The 17,160-nt window shown below is 36.9% G+C and overlaps 1 pseudogene; it reads right to left on the bottom strand.

Moving 5' to 3' along the window:
• Nucleotides 1–2,828: 2,828 nt before the first annotated feature.
• Nucleotides 2,829–16,355, bottom strand: LOC121422465 (annotated as a pseudogene).
• Nucleotides 16,356–17,160: the final 805 nt, after the last annotated feature.

Here is a 17,160-nt window from a genome sequence, read left to right as displayed (position 1 = left end):
GTAGGACACTGCCTAAACGGAGTGACATTTCAATTGTTTTAATTGTGCGAGATTCTTCTTGGCTAATATAATTAGCACAACACGTGCACTGATTATCTTCAGATCTAACTGCAATTTAATCAAATGAATATTGATATTCTGTTTATGATTTTGAAATTAACACTATCCATTCATGTATTTATCATCTGCCATATGCATCATTGACCACATGTATAACATAAGATAAACCCCTCCTCTCTCTCTCTGTGTTTGTCTCTTCCCCCACCCCCTTCCCCTCTCTTTCTCTCTAAAAGTACACGTTTACTTCTTCAAACTTTCTTTCACATTAACCATATGGTTTAAGTATTGATATTCTGTTTATGTATTTATCATCCGTCATGTATCACTGAACACATGTATAACATCACACCCAACCCTTCGCTCCCCCGCCCTTCACTGCCCCTCCCCTCTCTTACTCCATCAGACTTTCTTTCACATTGATCATAATTATATATAACACTACAGCTAACATTTCGGTTTATCAAATTGTAACTATATACTGTATACATCCCTTCACACAACTGACAAAATGAAACATAATAATAGAAAGCATTGTGTTTACTCGCCTATCATGAAAGTGTCTTGATTTCTGTTCCCTCTCCTCTACAAAATATAATTTATATGAATGCAGGAAATCTAGGATATGTTCAGAGAGGGGCTTACGCAGTTCCACCCCCTTCCAAAAAAAAAAGAGAAAAAAATAAGAAAATGAAAGGGAAAATGGTAACATGAAACTGATAATTTCCCTCATCGAAAAATGTCGTGTACCGAGTTCGATTTACATATTCAAATCTGTTCGCAATATATATATATATATATATATACGCTTTGAAATATATTTCCTTGTATGAGCCAAATTATAGCTCGATTCAACGTTTCCATAATACTTGTTTGTTTGTTGCATACTTATGGGATTGAGGCTTATCTATTTCATTCTGGAAATTATAAAAAAAATTGTGAATGTCACAAATCAGGAAGGGGATTTAATGCAATATTAATGATAGCTTATGACTATATGATAAAACAAAAGACATAAAAACTAAGAATTGTAGAAACATACATTTGATTAGTAAAAATTAACTATATTCTGGAACAAAAAATTGTTTATGACAAATTTGTGTAGCAATTTGCTGTACACTCTCATATAAATATTTATGTTATGGGCGGTCCCACATTTGCATGTCATAGGCGAGTTTTCCATTATTTATAAATAATGGTTATTTGTATATAAATAATGATTATTGGTATATAATGGCAAACTGTAAATGTTTATAAATAATGATTATTTATAAATAATGGGATATTGAAATAAAATTGTAATTTATGAATAATGAAACACGATGAATTTTCATTATTTATAAATGAGGTAGATATTTCATTATTTAACAAATAATCGTTATTTATAAATAATGGAAAACTCGAACATTATTTATGAATAATGGCCAATTATGGAAAACTATTTATAAATAAAGAAATGTATCAAAATGATTATCTAAAAATAATGAGAATAATAGCGCACTCGAAAAAATATATATAAATAATGAAGTAGACGTTTTCATTATTTAACAAATAATCATTATTTATAAATAATGGGAAACTCAACAAATTATTCATAAAGAAAGAAATGTGCACTGGCATTGATAATAAATAATTATTATTTACAAAAAGTAGAAAAATTGACAAACTTATTCATAAATAATGGAAAATCGAATCGCAATTATTTGTAAATAATGAAGTATGTAGTGTCATTATTTGTAAATAATGAAGTATGTAGTGTCATTATTTATGAATAATGAAAAGCAAAAATTAATTATTTATAAATAATGAAAAAAAATCATTATTTATAAATAATGAAAAATCAATAATCATATTTATGAATAATGAAAAAGAAATAATCATTATTTATAAATAACCATTAATTATTATTTATAAATAATGAGAAACAAATAATCATTATTTATAAATAATGAAAAACCAATAATCATTTTTCTTAAATAATGAAAAACCAATAATCATTATTTATGAATAATGAAAAACAAATAATCATTATTTATATAAAATGGATTGTCAGACTATTATTATTTACAAATAATGAAGTATGACTTGGAATTAATATAATAATCAGAAATGTTATTTTATATAATAGTAATTATTTACAAAGATGTCAATTATATATATAAATCATTGTTATTATTTAATGAATAATGATTATATAACAAATGATTGTGCTATATAATATTGGTACATTAAAAAATATTCAAATATTGGCAATCAAATATGAAAAGCAGCTGTTAATATTAACAAATTCAGTAAGAATCAAAATACAACACATAAAATTTGACATTGTGTGCATGTAAAACAGATAACTGTATCAAAAAGATATATCAGGCACATTGAAAGAGCCAATTAGGGGAGAGAAAGCTCGGACTTAATGCACAACTGGAATGATGATAACAGTGATGGGAAAAAAAGTTAAAAAGTTCTATAATAACTTAAACTAGAAAAAAGCACACTTAGCTATTTTAAAACCTCTTTGTTCTTGTTTGAAACTATGTCTGACAAGAAGGGGGATTTAAAAAAAATGATTTTTCAAATTTTCTCCTCAAGAGTTGATAAATTGCATAGTTGAAATGCATTTCGTATATATGCAGTGTAACCAGGTCCTTAAATAATCTTACATTTTACTCTTTAACATATCAATATCAAGTTAGAATGATTAGTTATGATCGCGAACAAATATTGCTGGCAATTTCAATATGTGAAGCATTAACTACAAAATGCTTCTTCTGTTTTGTTTGTTTATTTCTTGTTAAGCTTGATAATTCTATAAAAAAATATCACAGTTCAATGTCCCAGCCATATCTTTGCCTGTACCTTCGTACCTTTGCATCGTTTTTGTGACATTTTGACAATTTTGAGCCAAGGGAGAATATACACGCCCTTTATGTGACTCTTGATCCCTCACCTGATCTATGTCTTAGATGATTGTCGATAATCAAATCGTACAGATTATCAAGATACTTTGAAAATGAGAAGAGTAATAATTGATTAACCGTCGATTTCCACCATCACTCAGAAATCGATGTGTAAAATACTCCTGATATTAACCATGGCCTTGAATCCATGCCTGAACTCCAACACCTACCAGCCCAGCTACAACCAATCCCAGCCCAATATTCCCAATGGTCAACACCCACAGCAACCAACCGTTGGTCTCCGTTCATCATCTCCAGGACTGTCGAGCGACTTGAGAAGGTCTGAACTGTTGTTCCTGGATTCCTCAGAGACTCCTAGCCTGTTGACTACCTCATCTGCAGCTCTTAGACCAGATTGTACAGCGCCACTCAGGTACCCCATCCAGTGTGTGGCCGTCTCCGTACCTGCCCAATGTACTCTGAAATGAAGGTGCAATGTGATGTTAGTTAAACCTTTGAGTACTGAATTATAAAATTCCTATATTAGGTTTTATTCAGGGACCACCAGGGGATGTTTTGGTAAAGTTGTAAACTGCCTTGTGACAATTTCAGTGAATTCCATTCTTGTGATTTGCTGGGAGTCACTGGTCTCCTATTGTTACTAGTTGATACCCGTTCCCACTGTTGTGTGATCCTTTATGAACACCAAGATTGGCCTTTTGCAGCTGATAACAAAAATATTTGAAACATGGCTGCCACAACTATTCTGATTCTATCTGACAAGATCACTATGATTAATCCACGATGGAGACCGTCTTTTGTATCTTGACAATGAGAACTAGGTGTTAACTGACAGAAAATGACAGTTTGTCGGTGCTGACTAGTTTATGGAATGATGACATTGGGACCATATCATCAAACAAATAGTAAGTTTTTTTATCGACTTGTTATAAGCTACTTCAAATACTTGCATGTGAAAATCACTGATTGCTTCGTGAAGCAGATTGACGGTTACAAGGGGTAATAGTTCAATATGATATGATAGTGCCCGCCCCTCCCCCACATGGTACTTATGAAAAAAACCCTGATAAATATAGACAAGATTCAGGGGCCACGGAAGATTTCAAAACTACAAAGTTGGGGGGTGGGCTGAAGCCTCCCCCCACCGCCACCTGCTTCCACGGCCCCAGAGATAGATTGCGGTTTTGGAAGACGTACCCGAGTGCTGAATATTATGAACCATGCTATTTTACTTCAAGAACAATTCATCATGATCTCATTCCTTGGCTAAAACGGTCTTTTAACTATTAAATTTGAAATAATAATTACATTATATTTCAATCATAAGTCATATGTCTAAATCATTATTATTTGATGAATTATAAGAATAAACAACACTCCCCCAGGATATCTATGCATGATAAAAATATCATGAGGCTGTAATTATCGGTATAAATATTGATCAAGATATTGGAAGGAGTCAATTTAAAAATGCCTAAAGTGCAATCATAATTACAAAGTATAGTGATTGGTATACTTACCGATCGAAAGGCACTCTGATTTCATCCCAATATTCTGCAGCACCTGTCATCATCACATTGACTGGACACCCTCCATTGTAAGGTTCATCAGCCCAATGCTTTTTAAATGAAAAATACAATTTTGATGATTCCATCTGTGTAATGTTATGTTTGAGGAATATATCTTCATTTTATAAATGTGAAATCAATTTCAATTCTATTCAATATTTCATTTCTCACAGTAGAACAAGCTATTATATTTTCATTAATAGATTATGATGCATTTGACTTGTGAAAAATTATTGAAATGTGGGTTGGAAATTAAACAAATATTGTCTGTTTGTGGTGAAAGTATGGTGGGATCTAATGAGATGGTGGCAGTAGTGGGATCTATTGAGATGGTGGAAGCAGTGGGATCTATTGAGATGGTGGAAGCAGTGGGATATATTGAGACGGTGGCAGCAGTGGGATCTATCAAGATAAATTGGAGCAGTGGGATTTATTGAGATGGTGGCCGCAGTGGGATCTATAGAGATGGTTGCAGCAGTTGGATCTATCAAGATAAATGGGAGCAGTGGGATCTATTGAGATGGTGGCAACAGTGGGGTCTATTAAGATGGTGGCAGAAGTGGGATCTATTGAGATGGTGGCAGCAGTGGGATTTATTGAGGTGGCAGCAGTGGGATCTGTTGAGATGGTGGCGGCAGGGGGATCTATTGAGATGGTGGCAGCAGTGGGATCTATTGAGATGGTGGCAGCAGTGGGATCTATAGAGATGGTGGCAGCAGTGGGATCTATTGAGATAAATGGGAGCAGTGGGATCTATTGAGATGGTGGCAGCAGTGGGATCTATTGAGATGGTGGCAGCAGTGGGATCTATTGAGATGGTGGCAGCAGTGGGATCTATTGAGATGGTGGCAGGAGTGGGATCTATTGAGATGGTGGCAGCAGTGGGATCTATTGAGATGGTGCCAGCAGTGGGATATATCAAGATAGATGGGAGCAGTGGGATTTATTGAGATGGTGGCAGCAGTGGGGTCTATTAAGATGGTGGCAGCAATGGGATCTGTTGAGATGGTGCCAGCAGTGGGATCTATTGAGATGGTGGCAGCAGTGGGATCTATTGAGATGGTGGCAGCAGTGGGGTCTATTAAGATGGTGGCAGCAGTGGGATCTGTTGAGATGGTGGCGGCAGGGGGATCTATTGAGATGGTGGCAGCAGTGGAATCTATTGAGATGGTGGCAGCAGTGGGATCTATTGAGATGGTGGAAGCAGTGGCATCTATTGAGAAGGCAGCAAGGGAATCTATTGAGATGGTGGCAACAGTGGGGTCTATTAAGATGGTGGCAGCAGTGGGATCTATTGAGATGGTGGCAGCAGTGGGATCTATTGAGATGGTGGCAGCAGTGGGATATATCAAGATAAATTGGAGCAGTGGGATTTATTGAGATGGTGGCAGCAGTGGGATCTAATGAGATGGTGGCAGCAGTGGGATCTATTAAGATAAATGGGAGCAGTGGGATCTATTGAGATGGTGGCAGCAGTGGGATCTATTGAGATGGTGGCAGCAGTGGGATTTATTGAGGTGGCAGCAGTGGGATCTGTTGAGATGGTGGCAGCAGTGGGATTTACTGAGGTGGCAGCACTGAGATCTATTGAGATGGTTGCAGCAGTGGGATTTATTGAGGTGGCAGCACTGGGATTATAGCTATTAATATATCAGCAGCAGTTGGCCAATGTTGATAGCTGTCAGGCTAAGTGAATAAGTTTCATGATCAGTATTTACCTTTTCCCTGAAATCGATCGGTGTCAAAGCCTCAGATCCCAGGAATCTTTCTAGATGCTTCAGAATAGCACTTCTCCTTTCCTGATCCTATAAGTGAAAGTAATATTCAGGCCAAAGATGAGATGAATTCATTTTCATTTCTATCTTTATTAGCTTAGCCCTAGACATTCCATCAGTTAGGTATATACTCTTTAGATGATTGCTCATGTGCATCTGCATTTCACCACTATTTCTTTTTAACCATGTTAATGAGCGGAACGAACAAGCATAATCATGGAGATCAGAAAGAGGCTACACCTGAATGGCTACACTCACCACTGTCATGGACTAAATCAATGTAATCTACTTATGAGTATGCGTACGATGATGACGCAATAATAAATGGTGAATAAAACAATATTACTCTGGAGAGATGATCGGCTATATTTTACTCGTACCTCTATGTTGCTCCAATACATTGGGTTGTTGATAAAACCCACCAAGGCAGGGCTACCTTTCCACGATGTAGCATCACAAACATAGGTCAATGGTCCTACATCGTTAGGTGAAAGACTGTTATTTGTGGAGTTCATGATCTCACCAGAATATCCTTTGTCACGCCAAAATGCCTTCGAGAAACAGAAAATTTATTCCCAAAATTATTCCACCTGACTCAGAGAATGCCCACTTATTGGTTACAATAATACCAACATGCTTATATAGCCCATATCACTGCCAAATGCGTCCATATTTGCTGCATTTGATATTACTACCCTGGCCTTAGCCCTGCAGCCTTTTACAGCGCGAAGGCATTTCAAGGAATAAATTCCTGCCAGGTACCCATTTACCTCACCTGGGTCGAGTGCAGTACATTATGGAAATTAAGCCATTTTCATTGTCTTATATTATGGCTCAAAATATGGGAAGAAATGTTAATCGATGTACATCACCAAAAATTTCGCATAGGATATCATACACATTATTCGTCTGAAGTAAACAAAACTTTTTCTAATGCATAAAAATGCATCACAATCATTGTGCAGTATCTAATGTTTCTGCATTTTTTTTCTTATTGTGTCATTTTCAGCCATATTAATTCCAAGTGGTCCACAAATTGTTGTCATGTCTTAATTGATCTAAAAGAATTTGCCAATCATTAGAATTAACGTAAGATCTATGATATCTAATCGGGAGAACTCACTGTTTCGTATGTTGCAATAAACTTGAAGAGGTTTCCACTTCTCGTGTGACTCATAAGCATCTGGCGTTTCAGCGGTGGTTTGGGTATGTATTGGATAGTTTCTGAATGTTCAAAATGAGGAAAGTGAAATGAAAGAAAGAAGAAAGAGAGAGAGAGATTAACCTATAAGTCGAAATACTAATAGCATTATTCAAATCAGACACATGCAACAAGTATAGGAATTGCACTGTCAGAGAAATCTTATAGCAGGTCAGGGAGACTCATCTGAATTAGCTTTTTCAGGTGGTGTTATAACTTATGTTTTTCAAACATGCATTAGGTAGATATGGCCTACGGCCAAGACATCACTTTCATCGTCTTCTTTTCTCCCCCTTTCTTCATTCCATTTAGGGGGTTCACCTCATTAACAAAGGGGTGGTAACCCCTGTCACCCAGGCTGTATATAGTCCATCCTTCAAACAATAACAATAGTAACTAAAACTCTAATTGTTTTAGAACAATGTGCATGCATTGATGCCTGTGAGTTAATAATGACAATGGCAATAGGGCGACATTTTAACAGCCTCAGCAATCATATTTGTAGTATGTGTATGCACATATTATTTACAATTACATCAAAGAAACAAATGATGAATTCAAATTTAGTCCTGGAGTTATCCCATCTCCTAATTAAGCCCCTCAAATCGGATCCTAAACATGTAATGCTGGTGCATTTTTGTTTCTTAATACCCTTCCGAATTGGACCATAAACACATATCGATCTTTCCTAGTGAAATGGCCTATTATCTTTTATTATTTTAGACAACATTACATTACGTATATGACGTATCTTATCTTGAAAAAGGATACAATTTTTACATTTTTTTTATTGGGGGGGGCGTAGGTATCCACTCGTCATTGGTATTGGCCCCTGCAAGCACATGTCAGAACAACGTACGTGTATAATGCATTGTTAGTTTTTGCGTGAAACCGATTCTGCCATAGACTTTGTGTACAAATCTGTTGCTGATAATGTGTGCATTGAGAAGTATACCAAGTGTTCAAATTAGGTATCATTGGAAAGAACATTTCAATGCTGTGACATTGCTACCACTTTTATTTGTACACAAGCAATAGACCAGAAGTAAATTAGGTTTTTCACGATAATTTGAAACTGATGTCAGCTCTGTCACTTTCTGTTGCAAAAGAGTGACAAACAGTTGTTGTATATATCAATACTGATATCTGCCAAGTTGTAAAAAAAATAGCTTCAATAATAAAGAAATAAGAGCAAGTTGAAGTTGTGCTGGAATTATAGTGCATTTTTGCGTGTTTTGGTGGCTTTCGGGAGCATATTTTTAAGATATTTTGTCAGTGGTAAGGTATATATTTTTCTAAATGACATGAAAGGGCATATCTTGAAGACCTTAAATCCAAAAAAGGGTACTGGTTTGGCCATGTATGACGCAATGGGGAGCATTCAAAGGTAACCATTTTTTTAAACTTTAGAGGGCACTATTTCAATAATGGAAGGTCAGTGATGCGAATAAACTGACTGACAAGTATGATAGATTATCAAGTCCTGAAAACGTGAGATCAAAATGAATAAAAACAAAAAGTTATGGCCATTTTACAATTTCTTGACTTTGCATTTCAATAAATATGAAGTTTTTAAAGACTATTTCAAATTCGAATTTAGGGCATGAAGATGGCATTTTGAGAAGCAGGTTATAGTAGCAGATGATAGAGCTACTCTTTGACTATCTATAGCAATTTGTTAGAAGTCTGTAGCTCGCAGGACAACAGAGATATGAAAGAATGAAAAATGGTATGCAAATGGACTTGAAATGGACAAAATGGCGCCTGAACTCATGCAGGAGTAATTTTGGAAAATGAAATAGGAGGTGCACAACTAGGGGTACGTGGAAGAATTTGGATGAGGGAGGTGCCCTGGGCAGGGTTTAGAAACTATGTGTTACAAGTAAATGAATGGGATTTTTGACGCAAGAAAAAGAATATTGCGTAATAGGAATTTGGAACAAGAACAAGGCATTGTCGCAACTTGGCGTCAATGCAATAACAGTTTTGTGGGCTTTACAGTTGAGGTCTAATTGATCAAAATTAGGACATAATTGAAATAAAGGGCGTATTACCTGAACAGTTCATTGGGATTGAGTTGACGATGTATTTGCAGGAGAAAGATTTTCCTGAGAGGGTTTGAACTTTGACCGTTGATCCTGAGTTTTGATCAACGCTGACCACTGGTTCAGAAAGTAGCACATTGGATTGACCAATAATTTCCTGTAATTTAGTGCTGATGGGTTGTGCCCCTCCCTATAAGATTTAATAGTTTTGATAGATATACATGTAGAGGTAAGTATGATCATACTGTTGCATCCTTATAAAGTCAATATCACAAAAAAAATCCAGGAATCGTTATCATAATAAAAGTAACTTATGAAGGGAACAAAGTCATATCAATGAAGTTTTTTGAAGTTATATCCTACTTGCAACATTAAAAAAACATCTCCCCCCCCCAAAAAAAAGTGTTGTTCAGATGGGCCTGGTGACACTTCCATGGTTCTACATGTCCATTTTAAAGTTCTGCTCCCAGACCCGAGCTGCTCTGATGTAGACCATATTTCCAAATAATATTAATACCAGTGGCATAACAAGTAATAAATTGTGAGCTGCCGAACCCCGGGGGGGGGGGGGGGGCACTCGACCAAAAAAGCGGAGGGGGTGTGCCGCGGGTGAGACAAAAAACAGGTGCCTTGGAGCGGGCTTATTGTAAAAAAGGAGGATCCCGGAACAGGCTTCGGAACGACAAATGTTTGTGAAAACGGGGGTCCTTGGAAAGGAGCGCCAGCGTGTGAGTGCATCATCCCTATGCTATGGAACGGTCATGCGTGCATGATGCAGCTAGCGCGGCCTCCGCCGGGGGAGCTGTGCGGCCGCTTTTCACCCAAATTGCAGCTCATTCAATGTGATTGGAGCGGCGTGACGAAAAATATGCAAAGCTTTGGAGCGGATTTCTCTCTTCTTTTTTCTCGATAAGAAGAAAATGCTATGCCTTGGAGCGGCTTTCTTTGTTCATTTTCTCAACAAGGCAAAAATGCTATGCCTTGGAATGGAAATTTGAGTGTGAAAATGGGGGTCCCCTCCGCAGCACATACCCACTATGCATTATATACTGAGTGCCCCCCCCCCCCGGTGCCGAACATGGGCAAGCGAATGAGATGACCTTTATTTGTTGTTTCCGTTGCTTGGCATTTGATAGAAATGTAGTTGCCTACCTTTATTTTATTCTCCTGTGCTCCAGAATTCTTGTTGTCAGAGAGACTCTGCATGCTAATACCCGACCTGACGTAGAATAGATAATTAAGGGCACTGTAACCTCTCACTCCAGAACCATTGACGACTTCGAAGGCTCCTTTCAACATGTTCCTAGCCCCTATAACGATAATAAGCGTAAAGTTTCACCGTCAAAGAAAAGAAAAAGAAAACAAGGGGAAAAAAAGAGAATGAAAGGAAAGGGTAAAATAATTATGTTAAACCTGCTTTTAATAGAACATAAAATAAAGGGCCTATCAACGATTTAGATTTTCAATTTCAAAACAATAAAAATATTCACTCTCTCTCTTTTTCTAACTCTCTATCTTTGGGCCTCTTACTTTTTAAATACCAGGTATCTATTTTTTTTTTATTTCGCCCCCACATGATATTGGGGTGAAAGTAATGAGATTTATGAACTCACCTTCCGTCCATGTTTCTCTGGCAAGGAATTGTTCGAAGGTAATTCCATCATAATCATTTGCATGTCTAGCTGTCCAGGGCTCATCACAGGGTATATCACTTGCAAGTGCATCAGTCTTAAAAAAAAAATAAATTGGGGACAGACAGAAGTTAGATCGCATCCATCGTGGTAATAAGGATAATCATAATTGTGTAATGTTTAATTGTGACCCAGATTTTTATGTCAAATATCATCTGACCATTTTCTCAATGTAGATTGTTCTACCTTCGAACAAACTAATCATTTGCTGTATGTTAAAAGTGGGATATGATTAAAAAGAAAGTCCCTTTTATTATATTATATTAATTCTTTTCTCAGATTGCCTAAGACGAGACATTATTTCTTCTTTCCTAGTATAAACACCCTATTTTGTAGTAATCAGTATCGTCAGCCTCTGATTGGCCAATAATTTGCGTGCTCTGCGGCTTTCCTAACCCGGGATACGATACGATTCAACTGGATCTTTAAAGGACAAGTCTACCCCTACATAAAGTTTGTTTGAATAAAAAGAAAAAAAATCAAACAAGCAAAGCACTGAAAATTTTATCAAAATCAGATGTGAAGTAAGAAAATTTTAACATTCTAAAATTTTGTTTAATTTTCACAAAATAGTTGCATTCACATTCTGATCTGTATGCAAATTAGGAGACTGATGACATCATCAATTCACTATTACTTTTGAATTTCATTACATGGACTATGAAATATTATAATTCTCTCCTCATTGTCATATGAAATGAAAATTTATTCCTCCGTGAACATGTGTATAATTGCTTTAACATTTTGTGGTTTAAACAACCATGTCTGCATTGTCATATCTACATAAATTTAAATATAATATGATTCAAACAATAACAAACAGAGAAAATAGTGAGTGGGGGACATCATCAACTCCCTCATTTGCATACCACTGGGATGTGCACATAACTGTTTTGTGAAAATAAGCGAAAATTTAAAACGTCATAACTTTTTACACCCGATTTTGATGAAATTGTCAGTGTTATGCTAATTACATTTTTTTTCTTTTTATTCAAATCAACTTTCAGTTGTGGTGGACTTGACCGTAACTTAGTGCTACACAAAAGGATTGAGTAAACTAACTAGTGATTTCCAACAACCAAAAACAAAAAACATAAAGTATAAAATGTTTCATGTAGACAAAATACCAAAACAAAATAATATATATGTATTAACAACAAAAAAAGTAAGTTCCCCTAAAACAAACATCAATAATTTCTGAACCAATGCGAGTTTTTAATATATTTTTACATGAGCGTGTAGGTAATTTTATAACCTATCCTCTGAGTAAATGTTATGGACGCATTTTACATCATGCTTCAGTGAGCAACGTCAGAAGGCAAAAATGTCACTTTTCAAAAGTCACAAGCCAAATATCATTATTTGATTCCATTTTATTGGAGCTAATTCCACATTCTCATCATGAAAAATAGTCAGAAGGCTTGTACAAAGTATCTAAAAGATGATACAACTTTTTTGGCTAAATTTCATGGTTGAATAAACACAAGTCCAAATTTGCTATAATTGGATTTTTTTACACATTTCTATCAATAACAAGTGGAATGCCTCTGGCCGTCTCACCTGCATCACGCAATACAACATAGCAGCAGTGCAGACTTTGAAAACTACTATAACTCGCACAAGATGTTCAGTGATACTTGGTTACTCTTATTTCCACATTTTATGAATTAGACCAATACACTTTACAGAGATAGGATGGTAATTCAACAAATACAACCAATGTGGCCAAAGTTCATTGACCTCACATGACCTTTGACCTTGATCATGTGACCTGAAACTTGCACAGGATATTCAGTGATACCTGATTACTCTTATGTCCAAGTTTCAAAAGTCAGATCAATAAACTTGCAAAGTTATGATGGTAATTCAACAGATACCCTCATTATTGAAAAAGTTCACTGACCTTTGACCTTGGTAATGTGACCTAAATTGCGCACAGGATGTTCAGTGATACTTGATTACTCTTATACCGAACTTTTATGAACTAGACCAACATATTTTTAAAGTTATGATGGTAATTCAACAAATACCCCCAATTCTGCCAAAGTTCATTGACCCCAATGACCTTTGACCTTGATCATGTGACCTGAAACTTGCACAAGATGTTCAGTGATACTTGATTACTATTATGTCTAAGTTTCATGAATCAGATCCAAAAACTTTTAAAGTTATGATGGGAATTCAACAGATACCCCCAAATCGGCCAAAGTTCATTGACCCTAAATGACCTTTGACCTTGGTCACGTGATGTGAAACTCATTCAGGATGTTCGGTGATACTTGATTAACCATTTGTCCAAGTTTAATGAACTAGGTCCATATATTTTCTAAGTTATGATGACATTTCAAAAACTTAACCTCAGGTTAAGATTTTTATTTCATGCATAACACAACTGATCAATCTCATTTTTCACCAGGAGTTGCTTACTGAGTGTAGAAAACCACCTACAAAATATCATATCTCAAAATAATTCTGTTCAAAAGTTACAGTAATTTGATTTAGGGGGGACTTACTTTTTTTGTTGTGTATATATAATTCAAAAGTTGGAAATACAATATTGTAAATAAAGTCGAATATTCATATTAGACATAATAAATAAGCATGAATACAATAGCATTACCTTTCTCTCAAAGTTAAGAAGATCAAGAAGAACATGAAGAGGCAGTGCTGGTACATCACCTTGGTAAGTATTGATCTTTGCATTATTACCACTCTGAATGAATTTGGTACCATTGGATTTCTGGGGATATACCTCGATTCCAAGTTCGTTGAGAAGCCAAAGGACATGATGCTGTGCTCTGAAAATCAAATAGAAAGATTCATCCGAGAATGGCATTTAATGTCCATATTATTTTCGATTGAACGCTGCTGTATGGGGGGGGGGGCTTGGTAGCCATGCCCCGAAAAATTTTACACTAAGACAAGGGGATAAAGAAAAGGAAAATTGTGAAATGTTGTATCATTTTCTGAATGCTTTCTCAAAATCTCAGGTGAAAAAAATAAATTTTATTCAAAATGTTCAAATTTTTGTTTGCTCACTTCGATCACTCGGATTTTTAATTTTCCCACCGATACGTCAGGGCTGGCCCCCTCCAAAGATTTTTGCTCATTACACGACTACTGGAAATAAATATTACTGGTTAAAAGTAAAATGGCCTCATACCTTGTTCCGGGAGTAGAATTTAAAGAGTCGCCCATGATGGGATTCAAAGTGCCATTTTTATTGTACATTTAAATTGTGAGGGCCAACGATAGTGTTCATACCTGCATACCCACTGGCCTCCTAAATCCCATTGGTCTGTCCCAGTAGAGCATTTGAGTGGAACAGTTAGAGTCCTTCCTCCAACCCTATCTGTAAGATGCAGTTTTGAAAGAAATAGGCTCATCTTGATAGGTTGAATTTATTATTATTATCATTATTATATTCGGCATTCCAAACAACAAACAAAACCATAGAATGATGACATTACAAAGTATGACAGAATTTAAAAAAGGACTCCCCTGCTGCAGTCCTGGAGTTAACTAGATTCTTTACATAAAATTCCTGTAACCCGCAAGTCATTCCTTCCAATTCCATGTAAGGCAGCGAGGGATGTCTCTTACAAACATATGCTAATATACAAACATATAATTCAATTAAAAAATAAATGGCAATTATACAAGGAAAATATTGATGGTGCTTAATTTGCATAAAGAGCGCATCAACTGAGGAGAGTGAGCCAGAATTCACATAAACTATATTCCCAAGTGGGACATTAATTAGACATGCGCAAAAACAAAGTATAATCAGGCAGACACTGGAGGAATTGATGAAAATGATCTGATATTGAGAAATGCATTTCTTTTTAATCAAGAACTTCAGTGAAATTATTTTGGATCTCAATCCCCCTGCCCCCTACTCGAGACATCCTCCCTCCCCACCACCACAAACGTATATTGAGAAATGTAATTCCATTTTCCAGGACGTCAGTGATATGAACTACCATGGACCTATAATGTAATAGGTCCATGGAACTACCAACCTTTTGCTTCTAACACGAGAACCTTACACCCCTCGATGGTCCTTTTCAAGTGATACGCAGCTGTAAGACCGGAGAGCCCCGCCCCAATCACGATGACGTCATATTCTCCATCCGTTTCTTCCTTGGACACAGACATCTTGAACAAACTTTCAACGATTGGATGATCTCGGAGATTTACCTTCCACCACTAAATTAGCATAGCTATGAATGGAAAATAAGAATATTCAGTTAAGAAATACAATTGCAAAATATATGACTCGATTGATATATACAAAAAAATATCATTATTTTAAGCAACTTTCAGGAACGGACAGCTAATAGTAATACAAAACATATACTACCCATTCTAGTTTGAATAACAAATATACTGATCAAATGGATTCGGCTTAGTTTCCCGGCCCGGCCCGGCTCCCCCGCCCGGCCCTGGGGAGCGTTTCATCAATATTGTTGTCCAACAAGTTGTCAGATCTGACAACTTTCCTTGATAATGATTGGCTGAGAGTCACCGTTACCATAGTAACTGTTGGATAAAATGTCCGACAAGTCCTTTCAGAACCCCCCCCCCCCCGGAGCTCTCTGGATTGTGAGTGAGAGAATGGTGAGTGATGGTTAATAGTGCCGGGGCCCTGCCGGGGTTAGTGTCGTGATACTGATAGTGATACAGCACAAACGTAACCCAAATAGAATCTGAATTACCGTTCCTTGTCCTTGGAGAATGGAGAATATAATAAGCGTTGTTCAGATTCAAAAATATCAATCGTCGATGCCAAGTAATCCAAGATTATCCGTTCAAACCAGGAAACATAGGAAATGATTGTACAAGTAGCTGTAGTACGGTATTGCCCAGGCGGCTTCTAGCCTACCCAACGAGGGAGCTCCAGTGTGTGTCGGAGGCGAAATCATCCGGTCACTTGTCTAGCTAGTTTGGTTGCTGCTATTAACGTAGCGTATATCGTAGGGAGGATCGCATCGGCTTCTCGGGCGCCGGCGCCGCACTCCCTGGTACGTGGTTAGGTTGCTATCAACATCGACCCACTCGAGACTTTAGATTGACCGAAGACGAAGTAAACAAACTTTCAATACAGGCGCTGCCGGGCTAGTCTAGTCTGCAGGCACCGCTCCCTATAGTAGGCACAGAGCCCCTGATTGAAACTTTGATCAACATGTGTACGCAAAGACATATAGGCCTATCTAGGCGGCCAGGATGGGGGGGGGGGGGGGGAGGAGCCCCCACCATTGGCGGAGGAGCAAAAGTTTTCAGGCCATATCTTTAGACTTTGCTCCCTTTTTAGGCATTAATGAATTGTCCATAATTTTGTTTCATCTCGCGCTTAGCAAGAGGAATAGTCTATGTACAGGTCATAATTTTCATGTTCCGGTACTAAAACTCGATCATGCAAATTAAGTAATAACAAATAAAAAATCCCGGGGGCCACTTCCATTCACGGGTGGATACCATGCGCGACCATGGGGTCTCGAAAAGCACCCTAATTTCCATATTCTTAAAATGCACCCCTTAACAAGCATTGGCGTGTGAAACCCTACCCTTAACAAGTATTGGAAACAAAACGATACTCTTGGCAAATATTCCCTGAAATGAACCCCTAAACAAGTACAGGAATGGTTTATTGTTATGGGTCCTTCGGTCGTCGGCTTTACCTTATTTGGTTTAGTACGACCCCACCTTCTACACCTCGCGCAAATCGGACTCTAAACACGAAGTATTGGGGCAAAAAGGACATCCTTTATAAAACATTTTAATTTTGTTTTATCATCCCCCAAATTCGACCCTTAACACGTAATTTTCCTATCGAAATAGATGCCCTTTTTTTCATTATTTTTGTGTTTTTGACACCCTTATCACGTTACGTGTTTTTTGGTCG

This window comes from Lytechinus variegatus, chromosome 10, assembly GCF_018143015.1.
Source record: "Lytechinus variegatus isolate NC3 chromosome 10, Lvar_3.0, whole genome shotgun sequence".
Taxonomy (NCBI): Eukaryota; Metazoa; Echinodermata; class Echinoidea; order Temnopleuroida; family Toxopneustidae; genus Lytechinus; species Lytechinus variegatus.
Note: the sequence above shows the minus strand (reverse complement) of the source record. Positions and strands in the feature narration are given on the sequence as shown.